The sequence below is a fragment of the Myotis nattereri genome (genome assembly GCF_964212035.1).
Source record: "Myotis nattereri genome assembly, chromosome: 12".
Taxonomy (NCBI): domain Eukaryota; kingdom Metazoa; phylum Chordata; class Mammalia; order Chiroptera; family Vespertilionidae; genus Myotis; species Myotis nattereri.
This window is the reverse complement of record NC_138087.1, coordinates 67,292,089-67,305,947: the sequence shown is the minus strand read 5'-3', so window position 1 is coordinate 67,305,947 and position 13,859 is coordinate 67,292,089. Positions and strand designations below refer to the sequence as shown.

At 48.4% G+C, this 13,859-nt stretch overlaps 1 protein-coding gene across 1 annotated transcript in view; it reads right to left on the bottom strand.

The window, feature by feature from the left end:
* TTLL11 (tubulin tyrosine ligase like 11) overlaps positions 1 to 13,859 on the bottom strand; it is a gene marked incomplete at its 5' end in the record, with an annotated part of 187,369 nt that overhangs the window by 33,625 nt on the left and 139,885 nt on the right.

Below are 13,859 nucleotides of genomic sequence, written 5' to 3'. Positions count from 1 at the left end.
TTTTTAAACTCCTACTTGTGGGTAGTAATTGAATAATTAAGAAATATAAAAATCTCATTGAGGGTTGGCAAGAAGCCATAGACACGGTTAAATGAACAATTTGCAAAGATACATCAGTTATCTGTTTCTAGGAATAGGCACAATTATATTTTTGGGCTTAACTATTTTCTTATTTGGAACTCATACAAAAAATGGTTATATTGCTGTGATTCCTTAGTCAGGATGTTTTATGAAATTATTCTGATATTCAAGAAAATTCAACATTGTTCTGGGGACACAAATGTTCCCTCCTGCAAAGGGGAGCGGCCCGGGTTCCCAGGGGGCGCAACTTTCCGGCAGCCAAACTGGCTTCATCCTCATCTCCTTCAACTGGAGGCAGGAAGTAAAAGTCAGGTGGTTCCTTCTCAAATGAAATGAAATGCTCTCCTATTAAGGTTATAGGAAGAAAGATGAGAAAAAGCAAGCAGCACTGCTGATGGAAGTTAGCGCTTAAGTTACTAGATAAGTGGTACGCACCGACTTTATAAGCACTCATTAAGTTGACTTTAAAGGGAAGATTTGGAAATGTACAGTGTGAATACACTTAGTGACCAGGGAAACAGCTCAGAAAATGTGTCAATCGACACAACTGTCCCACCTGCACGATCTCGTGTGCTCTTCACGCAGCCCCGTGAGGTAGTCTGTGCTTATTACACCCCTGTTCCAGGTGGAGACACTGAGGTGCAGCAGGGTGGGGCACCTCTGCGCCCCAGCTGGCCCGAGTCATAAACCCGTGCTCCTCACCAGTGCTCACTCCATTTTGCCATCATTACTCTGCAGCACATCACATGCACGTCGGGGCTTACAACACCCTAAGTACTGCTATTTATTGTTCGCTTTAAATCGTTTTTATGGGCTCTAATAGTAATTCATGCCCTTTGTAGACAACTTGAGAAATGTATTACGGAATCAAAACCATTTGTAACCCCACGAGTCAGGGATGAACTGTGTTAACGTTTTGATTTATCTGTCAAGTTAGGATCACATGACACACAGTTAAAATCCTTCTTCTTGCACACTGTAAGTACCTTCCTGTGGCACTGAACATGTTTTCAGGAGCTCGATTTCTCATGGACACGCAATGCTTCGTAGTGTGCCTGAACCATCACTGAATTAAGGAGTGAGTGTCTGCATGGCCTGTCTTTGACTAAACAGTCAGGTGACCTAAGTGATGTGCTCCCTCAGAAACAACACGTGTGACTAGATGCAGCCTTGGTGTCATTATGTCCAATGACATCATCGATTTCCTTTTATTATGGTCTAATGTACATAACACGCACTCACCATTTTTAAGTATTTGAAGTGTATGACCCTATGGCATCCAGTACCTTCACAATGTTGCAGAACCCTCTCTAGTTCCAGAACAGTCTCACAATGATGTCATTTTAGAGAAGAAACCTTAATCCTAGGGAGACAGCAACACCAACGGGCCATTTAATCAGCAGGCCCTCCAGCGTGGTGGCCTTAGCTCGGCTGTCCTGGTGATGGGGACCTCTCAGGTCTTCCCGATGGCATGTCAGAGGATGTCTCCCTCCAGGGTCCACAGCCTGCGTCCCACCTGCCCCCAGAGCCTTTCACGTTTCTCTCAAGGGCCGCAGCACGCAGCGGATGGATGAGCACCATTCCCTTCCTTCTGCATCCCAATTAACAACCTCAAGATGAAAAGGGCCTTCCAAGCCACAGATGCCATTTTCCTGGACTCAAAACCACAGATTCAGGGGGAAAGGGTTTTACTCGACTGGAAGAAGGTAGTAAAGATATAGCTGATATATAAGAGGAAATAAAACAATGAGGAATAGCATCTTTGCTGGAGATAATTTCAGTTATCACATTGAGATCCAGGTTATCACAAATACTATAAAATCTTGTTTTTACTTAATAGCACTTTAATGGAAATGTCGGGCTTATGAAATAGAAGTGACTAGTAAAAAATATAAATCAAGTTTACCAGTCCGTTGGGGCAGTTTTTTAAAATTGAATTTGGTGTATCCTTGATTCATTAAAATAGGGGAAAGCATCTCAGAATGGTTTATTATCATTTTTCAATAAAATGGAATTATTTTTATTAAAACTCTTGTGAAAAAACACCTAATCTCTATTTTGCCTGGCAAGCAACTGTCAAAAATCACCAGTATTTACTGGGGACCTGCTACATATATTTCAAGCATTGTGCCAAGCAACATATCATTTCATTTGCCCCCTCCTAACAATTCTGAGAGGTAGGTAGAAACTGTTCCCATTTCACAGATTAGGAATCTGACGCCCAGAGAACCTGAATACATGCCCAACATCACAAATCAATAGTGGAATCAAAAGTTATACTAAGGACTGTCTCACTAAACACTTTATATTTATTTCACTATATAATTCTTATGCTAATAATTTGATTGAAATCAAACCAAAGACTTTTCTTCTTCTGTATAAGCTGTGTATATTCCCAGAAATTAACAACAGAGAAAGGCAGACAAAGCAAGGAAAAGTTGCCGATTCAGGAAAGGCGCTCGAATTCTCTCAGAGAAATACTTTCCGTTTTTAGTTAAGCATCCCTTCGACAATTTATTCATTCATGAACCACTTCGCAAGCACTTACCTGTCCCTGGGGCCTGGGACACATAGGCGAGGTGCACACAGTCCAGAAGCACTTGACCCAGTGGGGAAAGACAAGCCCCATCCATTGCAATCACTGAGGAGGTGGAGGTAGCCACGTGAGTGTCCAGAGTTGGGGCCCAGAGCATGTGGAAAGAGCAGGTTTGCTGGGTCTCGGCAGGAGGCGGTATGCCTGAAGAGAAACAGGTGGGCATATGACCTGAAAGCCCATGTGGGCCTGGGTCTTATGGGATCTGGAATGTCAGACAAGGGGGCTTGGATTTGGTGGGTTTTAGGGAGAGAAGTGCGGTGAAGACGAAGGAGTCTATCAGCGGGATGGTCCCTGATTGGGGATGGATGATGCCAGGAAGCTACTGGAACATCCAAGCCAATGATTCTGAAAGCACAGTCAGTCCCTGAAGCAGCAGCATCAGCATCAGCCGGGAGCCTGTTGGAAATGCACATTCTTGGCTCCACCCCAGACCTGTGGACTCAGAACCTGTGAGCGAGCGGGCAATCTGTTTTAGGAAGCCCTGACCTGACGCTGATGCCACTGAAGTCTAGCTGAAAGATGACTGGTAACTGCTTGACCATGGGGGACAGAATGCCCTGGCTCATGTTCCCGGCGATCCTGTGATCCAGCAAGAGAGCCTGGTGGGCAGTGGCGCTGCACTGGCCAAGGGAGGTAAGCGGGCTTCCTCCCCTATAGTTTGGCTGAGACCTGTCCCCCCAGTCACTTGGAATTTCAAATGCACGTTGGCATTCTTGAGGAAACTGCTAGCTATGTGTGGCAGAAGTCCCTTAAATTAGCCCAGCAGCTCATTTAAAGAGTTGGAGGATGAAGGCACTAAAAATAAGCATAACTACCATGTCGCCCAGCTCTGTCACTTGATAAATGTCTGCCATCACAGAGGCCCCATTTGCTTGATGATGATATGCTATTTGAAGAGAAGGCGACAGACTACAGAATGGGTGAAGCATGCGTTTCCAAACTGATGAGGAAAAAGTCTGAATGAGAGCTTTTTGTCTGATGTTCAAGTCCCTAGAAGACCTAGACCAGTGATGGTGAACCTTTTGAGCTCGGCGTGTCAGCATTTTGAAAAACCCTAATTTAACTCTGGTGCCGTGTCACATATAGAAATTTTTTGATATGTGCAACCATAGTAAAACAAAGACTTATATTTTTGATATTTATTTTATATATTTAAATGCCATTTAACAAAGAAAAGTCAACCAAAAAAATGAGTTCGTGTGTCCCCTCTGACACGCGTGTCACGGGTTCGCTATCACTGACCTAGACCCACACTGGGTCTGTTCCCACCTGCTCCCCTTCATCTGCTGGCCTCTGAACGCTTGCCTGGCCACTTCCACCTCACTTGTCCACTTTCTTCCATAGCATCGCGTAACACCAACAGCGACACACAGTGTTGATGGTACTGGTGGCACCTACCTACTATGTGCCAGGAACTGTCATTAAAAACAATTAATCTTACAAAATCCTATGAAGTGGAGTTATCATCACTTCCATTTTACAGATGAGGAAACCAAGGCACAAAGATACTAACTAAACAAATTGTGGATCAGGGACAGAAACCCAGGAGGCAGAGTTCCTTATTTCTAACTACTGCACGATGCCGCTTCCATGCACGGGAGTAACCAGGCACGGAGCACCCGAGGGCCAGGTGGGTTACTTGTCACATCTCCTCTGACCCTGGCAATGAGCCTATAGATTAGGTACTACAAGTGGCCCCATAGGCCCTATTTCTCCTGATGAGAAAAAAATCAGCTTCAGAGAGGCTAAACCACTTTCTAAAGGCTACTCTGCTATTAAATGGCTGAGGATGAGGATTTGAGCCTGGATCTATTTGAGTTCAAAGCCCAGATGCTTTCCACCCTATCACGCTGCAACTCATCCTGGTTACACAACTTCTCTGAACTCCTCTTTTCCTCCCCTACAGAAGTTTCTGACTTATGGGGTGGTGTGAGGCTTACCAGGGAGAGTGGCTGGGAGGGTGCTGAGCCTAAGCCTGGCACACAACTGTTTAGGATAAAGCACAGCCTTTCTAGAAAGCGTCCAGAGGAGTCTGCTCAGAGGCTTGTAACTGCCCTCAGTGTGATGCCCTGGGAGGGACCCGCACTTGTCTGAGTGGCGCTGTTCCACTGTGATTGCCAAACAAATCAGCTATGGGCTCACACGAATCACGGACGCACGGTGTTTGTTGCGTTTGTTGCGTTTGTGAATTAACGAAGGCCTGGCAGCAGCACAGCTCAGGTCTCTGTCCCTGCTCGGGAGGATCCCCAGAGCTGCCTGACCCGGGTTCTGCAGGAGCATCTTCCTGCCAGGCCAGGCAACGCATGAACACAAGGACACTCACAAGGACGTACTCTATGGCCCCCATTCCCACTGACCAGAGCTCACTACTGTGGAGCTGGGAGGCCTTCAGGGCTCATGGGGCCCAGTCCTCTCATTTTCCGGATGAAGGAACTGACAACTCATTTTACAAAGACCTCCCATATGCTGCTTTTCTAACAGGGCTCTGCTCTGCCCCTCTGCCCAGAGCGGTATCGCCACCTTGTCCCTCTTGCTCTTTGTCTCAGAGCTCGGGCAGTTAGTGAACTGTGCCGTCTCACAGGCCAGGGAGGGGTGCTGCCAGGTGGTCCGAGTGAGAGGCAGGGGGTGCTCAGGCTCCGTGCAGATCCCAGCTCTGCACTCTCCACCTGGGTGTCCTTGGGCAAGTCAGATAACCTCACAGCTTCAGTTTCCTCTCATGTAGACTGGGAATAATAATGGCACTAACCTTTAGAACTGATGTAATTACAGAGCAAAGGAATGCATGGTGCTTAGCACAGCCTCAATACCTGTGAGACACCTTGGTTAGATTCACCACATCTTTATCTCCCGTGTGCCATCATCGCGAGAGGCCCCCGGTCCAGTCACCAGCCTCAAGGTGAGAGGTGGGCATACAGCTCTGGGAACTCAGGAAAGTATGGAGTTTCCTTAACCAATTTCTGACATTCTGCCCCGCCCCGTCCCTCCCCCACCCCCAAGCCCCTTTAACTGGACACCAGACAGTGGCCCTGTTCCTCTAAGCCAGGTCACCTGGGGAATCTCACTGCAGACTGCCTAAGCTTGGACTGCACCTGCCTCTTGTCCCAAGCTAACTAAAGCCCCACCATTTTCTCGGGCCTCACTGAACATCTGCCCCTTATCTGACACCATGGCTCTCTACTAAGGATTATTGATGCCACAAAACAATGCCACAAAGTAACTGCCTCTCTCCACATACAGAGCAAGTTGAACTCGGCTTAGAGGGGGCACTAGCAGTGACCTCATTTGCCTTTATGGGGAAGTCGAAGCAATGCCACTTGCTTGAGGTGGTGGCAAAGGCAGGCCCACTTCTCCTGACTCCCTGTCCAGAGCCTTAAAAAAAGAAAAAGAAAAAAGGAGAAAACAACATCACTATTGGGCTGAAATGCCAGACGCCAGAACTCTGACACTGAGGGCGAAGCTCCAGGCTCTCCCAGCCACTCCGGCAGGCAGGGCCCAGAATTCTTTTGCCCAAAAGGGTTGCCAAGTCCCTCCTCAGCCCTCTGAGTGCACCACCCGTCTCTCTGTGGACGATTAGGCTCGTGCTAGCTTCTTACAGAAGCCCAGAGAAGGATGTTTCAAACTGTGAGTCTTGTCTGTGCTGGCTGCCCAGGGCCCCACCGGGCAGGCACGTCTGGTCACTGCCTGCTTACTGCCCTGTCTTCCACATTGCACACCACTCCCTCCTCTCTTAAATGCTCGTTCCCAATTTCCCCTTGAAAAACACCATCCTTCCCATCTTAGATTCCATGCCACCTTTTCCAAAAAGCTTCCCAAAGCTATTGGAGATAGAATCAACCATCCCTTTCTAGATAACCTTCCAGACTTTGTACATCATCATCAACATCATCATCATCGTCATCATCATCATCATCATCATCATCTTTTCTTCGCAGTCATTATCACGACTGAAAGGGTGATCTGTGCAACTGTTTGATGCCTGTTTCTTTTACTAGATTGAAATCTGGGAGGGCAGGCAGTGCTCTCATTTATTATGATGGTGTTTATAGCCTCAATACATTCCTGGTACATAGTAGGTGCTCAGAATATCTGGCAGTAAATATAGTAACTGTTTCAATGAGTTCTCATGACAATTCAATTAATTAGACACAATAATTGGCTCAGGTTTACGTCGGAGGACACTGAAGCTGGGAGAGTTAAGTGGGCTGCCTAAGTGATAAGCTGGAACTGAAATGGGTGGCTGTCTCCAGAGGCCACATTTTAACCCTGACACCACCACAGCCCTCTGCTTCTGGCTGCCGATTACTGGGAAGACCTGTCTATCTCTGGAGAACAGCAGGGCACTATGTGACAACCATAATCAGCGGTTGTATTAGCCTCTCTTTTACAACCTCCAAAATTAGCAGAGAAGGCCAACTTGGGCTTTCATTGTCTAGTTCTGCTAATGAAGGGATCCTTTTAATTACATATTCAGTGTCTATCTGCAAAACAAAGCATTTTAGTGTTTAAACACAGTTCTGTACCAAAGTCTAGAGCTGTGTGAATACAGACAATAGGGAGAAAACCATGTGTAGAAGTTATTTTTTGTTGAGACTGTAATTCTTTTTGGCATTCAATTTCTTCTAAACTTAGTTCATTTTCTACAGGGCTCCTAATTCTCCTTTGTATACTGTGTGCCCAGTGATGAGGATCCAGGCATTCAGTAGGCGTGTCCCACGTCAAATATCCTTCCCCATCAGGTTTCCAATGAAATGGTAGCTTTGTGAATTTCACTTGCCACTGATTTGCCTTGAGGGTGCTCCCCACCAAGGGGGGCCAGTGCGTCCTGCCAGTCAACCCTACATTCCGGGTGTTGAATGCAAAACCGAAGGTGGACTGTGTCCCAGGGGCTAGTGGCGTTTGCATCCCTGTATAGGATTTGTACTAGTGTGAGTGAGGTTCATGTCTGAGGCAATACAGCCCTGACTTTGCATCTGCACTTGGTCAGGGGATAAGGAGAGTAACTCTTATGAGCTCGCCCTATGGGCCAGGAACTCTCCAACACATTAATTATCCTGGTTAGGCCACACTGAGACCCTAAGAGGGAAATATTAACCTGCGCTCTGGAGCTAGACTGTCTGGGTTGGAATCCTGTCCCTAACAAGCTGGGGACCTTGGAAAGGGTCTTAACCTACGAGTGTCTTAGTGTCTTTATCTGTTTCATGGGGATAGTAATTCTACCCCTGTCACAGCAGTGCTGTGAGAATTAAATGGGTGAATACATGCAGAGCATTTAGATCCATACCTGGCATGCGGTAAGCACTCAATAGGGGGTAGATGTTGTTATAAAAGCTAAAGTCAGGTTAAATGAAGTACTCAAGGTCACACACCTAACGGTATCATGTGATAACCTGGGTCGGTCTGACTTGTGTGACCCTGTTCTTTCTAGGCTTCAATAGAGGTTAGGGGAATCCCAGGGGTTTCTCTGCTGTCCCCCCAATAGGGGACTACAATCACAGCCTACACCCTGGTAGCGTGACACACCCCACTCCCGCCTGACCTCAGTGTGAGCACACTGGTTTCTGTCTCTACTGCTCCAAACACACTGCTCTCTCAGAGTTGACCATGGACCTCCTGATTGCCATCGACCTTGATCTTTCTCCAGCTCAGCTCTTCATAGCATCTGATGCAGTTGGCCACTCTTTCTGAATGCATCTGTGCCCACGCATTCTCCTAGAGTTTTCCTGTTCTCTGCTCTTCCTCTGAGGGCCCTTAGTGGGAGGTGGTACCTAAGCCTGTCCTTGACCTGCTTCCTGCCCTGCATAGCCTCCTGGGGCCACCTCATTTACACACAGAGATGACCCCAAGATTCCCTTGTGGCCTGGCTGCCTATGTCCTGCTCACCCTTTTGCCCACAGCCAGGTCCAAATCCTGCTCGTCCTTGCAAGCTCACTTCAAATGCCAGGACAGGCCTCCCCTGGTCCCTCCCACCCAGATATACTCTCTTCCAATTTCCCACAGCACTTCCTTTCTTGTGGAATCTGTCATTTTCTAAACTCCCATTATGGCCACTGAAGCCCGTGGCTTCTTTCTCCCATAGACTGTGTGTCTGAAGAAAATAAATCCATTTTTGTTCCCCTCATAGTATTCTCCACTTAATAGGTGATGCAAAAGCAGATGTGCTGAGAAACGACTGTGTAAGATACATATTCTTTAGGACAAATAAATGAGGAATTTGGTGTCCTTTTGCCCAAAGGCAAGAAAACAGACAGGGTAATCTCTGGGTGTCATTTTCAGCTTAAGGTTCTATAAAGACATTGCTCAGCGTAATAATACAACAAAAGTAATTTATGGTAATAAGAATAATAGTCATCCTGGGTCCACTCTGTACTAACTGAATGGCCTTGGGGAAGTCGCACTATTGCTCAGCCTGCTTCTCTTCTGTAAAACTGGACGCAATGGGATGACATAAAACAAGAGGCAGGGGTTTGACTGGAGTGCTAGAGAAATGGTAGTTATCACTCACTTGACATTTATAGCATACCCCCCTCAAAAATCAGGGGCACCGAGCAGCACAAGCCCAACCTCCTCCGGGAAGATTTAACTGCCTCCTCCAGTCCACGACGTTCTTTTCCTTCGAGAACTTTGATCCTAACAAATTAGGTTTAAAAAAATGCAGCTAATAAATTAGGCATGCATATTAGCAATCAGGTCCAGAGAGCAAGTCGAACTTTTTTCTTCATGCAATTTGAATTCCCCTAACATAGAGTTGTTGTCAAAATCCATTAAAGTATTTAATTTCACTTGTCATTGCACAATTCCCCAAGCAGACATCCAGACAGTTCACAGAGCTGTTTCTCACAGAAGTACTAAATGTTTAGTTATCATGGTACATCTTTTCAGCAATGTCTCCCTGATGGCTCGAGAGACTCTCAGAGATTGCTTAAGTTCAAGAATAAGGTTAGGGAGGGAGGCAGAGTTGTAGGGATTACACATCAAGCAGGCCTGGGTTTTAGCTCCAGTGCTGCCAATTACTAGCTGAGTGTCCTTGGGGAAGGTACTCAACCTCTCTGAGCATCAGTTTCCTCATTTGGAGATGGGTGCACAGGGTTTTAGTGGCACTAAATGGAACACCACATGTAAAGAAATGTGAAGAATGCCAGACATATCACTGGTCCTCAATACGAGCAATTTAAACATTCCCAAAATCAGGGTCTAGGGACTGCTGCACACTCGCCACCCCCTCAAGGGATAGCCTTAATGAGCAGTGTATTTATTGGGACAACAGTGGCCAGAATCACTCAGTCCTGACTTTCTTCTTTCACAGCAGCCTCTCCAAGCACCGTTCAAACACATGAATATCCCACTTGCCAACTCACCTGGTGGGGATACAAGGTCTCCATGCCAGCGGGCATGTGGTGGGGACTCCTTCTCCCAGAAAGAAAACAAAAGTAAGTCTGTCATCTGGTTTCCCTACTAATGAACAGTGAGCTGAAGTCAGAGCTGGCCTCTTCTTGGTGGTCATGGCAACGCTAACTGACCTACCCTGTTCTGCCAGGGAGCAAGGGGGACATTGGGGAGGTGGTGGTGTGGGGATGAAGGACCAGGTTCATGAGAGAAGTACTCTCATCTGTTAAAAAAAAACCAACTGCTGGTAAAAGTACACCCCTCGCCAGGGAATGGCGGAATTCCAGTTTTTATCATGTAGTCCTTTGGTGATAACTGGATGTAGAGGCTCCCAGAAAGGCCAGTTCAAACCCGTGAACGAGCAGATGTTGACTCCTCAGCAGAGAGAGGGAAGGCGCCTTTTGTGCCTCGTGTCATGCTCGGCATTTGGAGAACGGCGGCCTCGCGCCTGCACCGGTGCCTCTTGCTACAGTGCAGTGTCCAGTCTGTGTTTCCCATCTGTGGTCTAATGCAGCTGGGGAAGGATGAAGCAGTGCGCCCATTTCACAGGCAAGAAAACTGAGTGCTATGACCACAAAGTGGTGAGGACTGACCCTTTCCTTTTCTCTTTCCTGATTAGCATCTGCCTCCCCAAAGGCTCCATCCATGACAGTGCTTCAGTTCTTCCCTTCACTCTTCACTCTGTTTGGCTTTTAAAAGTCACCTTTTAAGTCCATCCAGTCAAATCCACTCTGACATCCCATTTGCATCCAAGTTGAACGTGATTTGCTCCCCACCCCCTCTACCCCCCTCAAACTGCCTCTTGCCTTTTCCATGTTGTTATTGGCAAATCCAGCCTCCCAGGGAGCCAAGCTCAAAACCCTCAAGTCAGCTTTGGCTCCTCTCTCTTCCTCACCCTAGTTTCTGGGGACCTGTACAGAAGGCTCCCACTGTCCCCTCTACATTCAGAGACTCTGATTCAAATATTCTGGGGAATCGGAGCAGCGGAAGCAGTAAGTGCTGCGGTCCCACAGAGGCTGTGGGGTCAAGGTGCCTGGGCTCTTGCTGATTTCATGCCTGTGCGCTAAGCACCTGCTCTCCTCTGATCCTCACTACAGCCTTTGAGGTTACCATGATTCTCATCAGGACTCCCGTTTTTGTATGAGACACAAGAGTGGTGATCCAATTTGCCCAAGGTCGTCTGGGTTGGCTCCTGGGAGAGTCCCTCAGGGAGGGCTTACACACCTTGATTTCAGACTTCTGACTTCCAGACTGTGAGGGATTGCATTTCTGTTTATGGTAACATCTGACGGTAGCCCTAGGAAGTCAATACATACGAGGTCTCAGTTTCCTCATCTCTGAAATGGGTAACCTCAGAGAGCTACTATGAGATCATGTAACTGAAAGCAACTAGAATGCTATCTGGTGCACTGGAGGTCCTCCATTCGAGTTACTTGAACCAAACTAAGAAATTCTGAGTCATTATCTTGGAAATTTCTCCCCTGGGCACCCCTGGCGAGCTGCCTCTGTCTACAATATCAGGTTTGTAAAATGTTTAACTTCAGAACCCAAGAGCCAGAAGGAGGAGCCACAGGGAGTATCTGCTCCGAGCCCAGGTGTGGAGGATGAACGGAAGTCGGCAGGGAGGTCTGTGTCCTTGTGAGGCTGGTGAGTAAGTGCTGGCCCGGCTCCAGCTCTGATGAGCCTGTCACAGTGGGTTTCACAAAACATCTGTTTCAGGAACAAGCCTGTTGTTTCAGGCAAGCTCTAGAGAAAATGGTATGTTTTTCCTATACTCAGCCATGACATGTTCACTGGAGCTGAATATTTCTAAATGTGACCAATATCTTAAGTGGCAGAAGCCCATCAAACTCCTTGAGAACACAGATTGCTTGTGGGCAGCCCAAGCGGCTTGGCTTCCTTGGCGCCTGCAGACCTACGGCAGCTAGCAGTTCGGGGAGGTGGGGGTGGGGAGTAGCGAGTTCTCTGAAATTGGTCCCTCTAAAGGTGATGCTTAATTCTGCAAGGGAGTCAGGTCCCCGAGCTTCATGCATATGGATGCCCGCAGCGGTCCAGTGATAACCTGCAATTTCTCTCCCCATGTTAATGGGCTGCAGTTGGCCGCTGAGAACTCGAGTGGGAAACGCACTGCCTGTGCACATATCAATGATCCCTGGGACTGAACTTCGCTGGATTTAACTTAATTCCAACTCAGATAAGAAAGCACCTGAGCAGCATCCCATGTGAAGTGAGCGGACCGTGCCTTGGCATGAGATGGAGAGAGGGCCAGAAGGCAGACCAGCAATTAGAATGTGACAGACACTTTCCCTGCAGTCCCGCAGGTGAAGGGGGGATGTGGGCCAAAGAAGCAAACTCCTCCAGATCCTCCAGGCAGAGGCTCCTTGGGAGCAGACACAGAAAGCTGTCTTCTCCTTTGTCCCTGGGGTAGGGATGTGATCCCAGTAGAGTGCTTCCGCCCCTACAGGCAGATCAAGCCCAGAATACGCCTGCCTTCACAGTCTCCTCCGCCCCGGCAGCTGGCGGGTGTGCTCCTAGCGAGTCCAGCCTGAATGGCTCTGGGGTGGGGCGGCAGGGCCCTGGGGTGAGCCATGCCCACTTCCCAGCGAGCCCGGAGCTTCCCCGCTGCAGAGTCTCCACTCCTTTCTTTGCAGCCTTGGCCTCCAGTCCCTACCCCATGTCTCTGGGTTCCAGGCTCCTCCTGGTCTCATCATTGACCCCGTCCTCACCAGTCTGCTGCGGGGGTCCCAGCATGCCATGGGGGCAAGCCATCCTGTGACCTCCACCATTCTGCTTACAGACACCCCCAGCCCTCCAGAGCCCCTTCCTTGCTCCACTTTCTCTATAGCACTTGCCACAATTAATCAGAGTATAGGTTTTACTCATTTATATTTAGTTTATTGTCCATCTCCTGCCCTCTCACCCTGCAGCCTCAATAAAGAGGGTCAGTTTCACAAAGGCAGCGGGTTTGATGGCTTTGTTTACACTGGCTCCTCAGTGCTGGCACACAGTAGGCGCCCATGAGTGTTGGCTGAGTGAGTGAATGCATCAATGGCTGGCCCCTCTCTGTCTGCAGAATGGAGTCTAAACTCTCTGGCCTGGTCAAGTCCCCTCGTGCTCTGGCTGTGCCCCTCAGCCCCGTGCCATACCACATTCCTGTGTAAACTCCAGCCAGACTGCACTGCTCACCAAGTCCTTCTGTGATGTCCCAGCCTCGGCCTTTGCACGTGCTGTTGCCTCTGCCCAGAATGTCATATGTCACCTCGCCCCACCCTTCTACTGGCATGGATGCCCTCCCCCACCACCCTCCATGGCACCCTATTTTTACTTCTTTTGAAGTCTTACACGCTATACTGCAATTGCTCATTCACTCAGCAGCTGTTTCTAAACGCCCGGCTCCGAGAGGGCAGGATAATCTCACTCACTCTCGATTCTCAAGGCACGCACCAAGCACACTGTAGCTGCACGGCTAATGTCTAGGGGGAAATGAGCCAGCTCTTGAGTAGCCACTGTTTCATGTGTGAGAAAGGGGCCATGCCGCTCCCGCGGGAACCCGAGGATTAGGAACAACGTACAGAGTGGGCAGCACCGACCACGGCTCCTGGCACAGGGTGGCCACTGCACACCTAGCAGCTCAGTATCGGCACTCCGATGCAACCGAGGGATCTGCTGTTAGAGCTGCTGTTTCCACTGTTCTAGAAGCCACCAGCTGAAGTCCTGGCATCATTCTCACCTCTGGGGGCCACCCTGAGAAGTGTCGGCTCCAGGGAGAATTCCTGTCCTTTGCTGTCTTAGCCGTCAC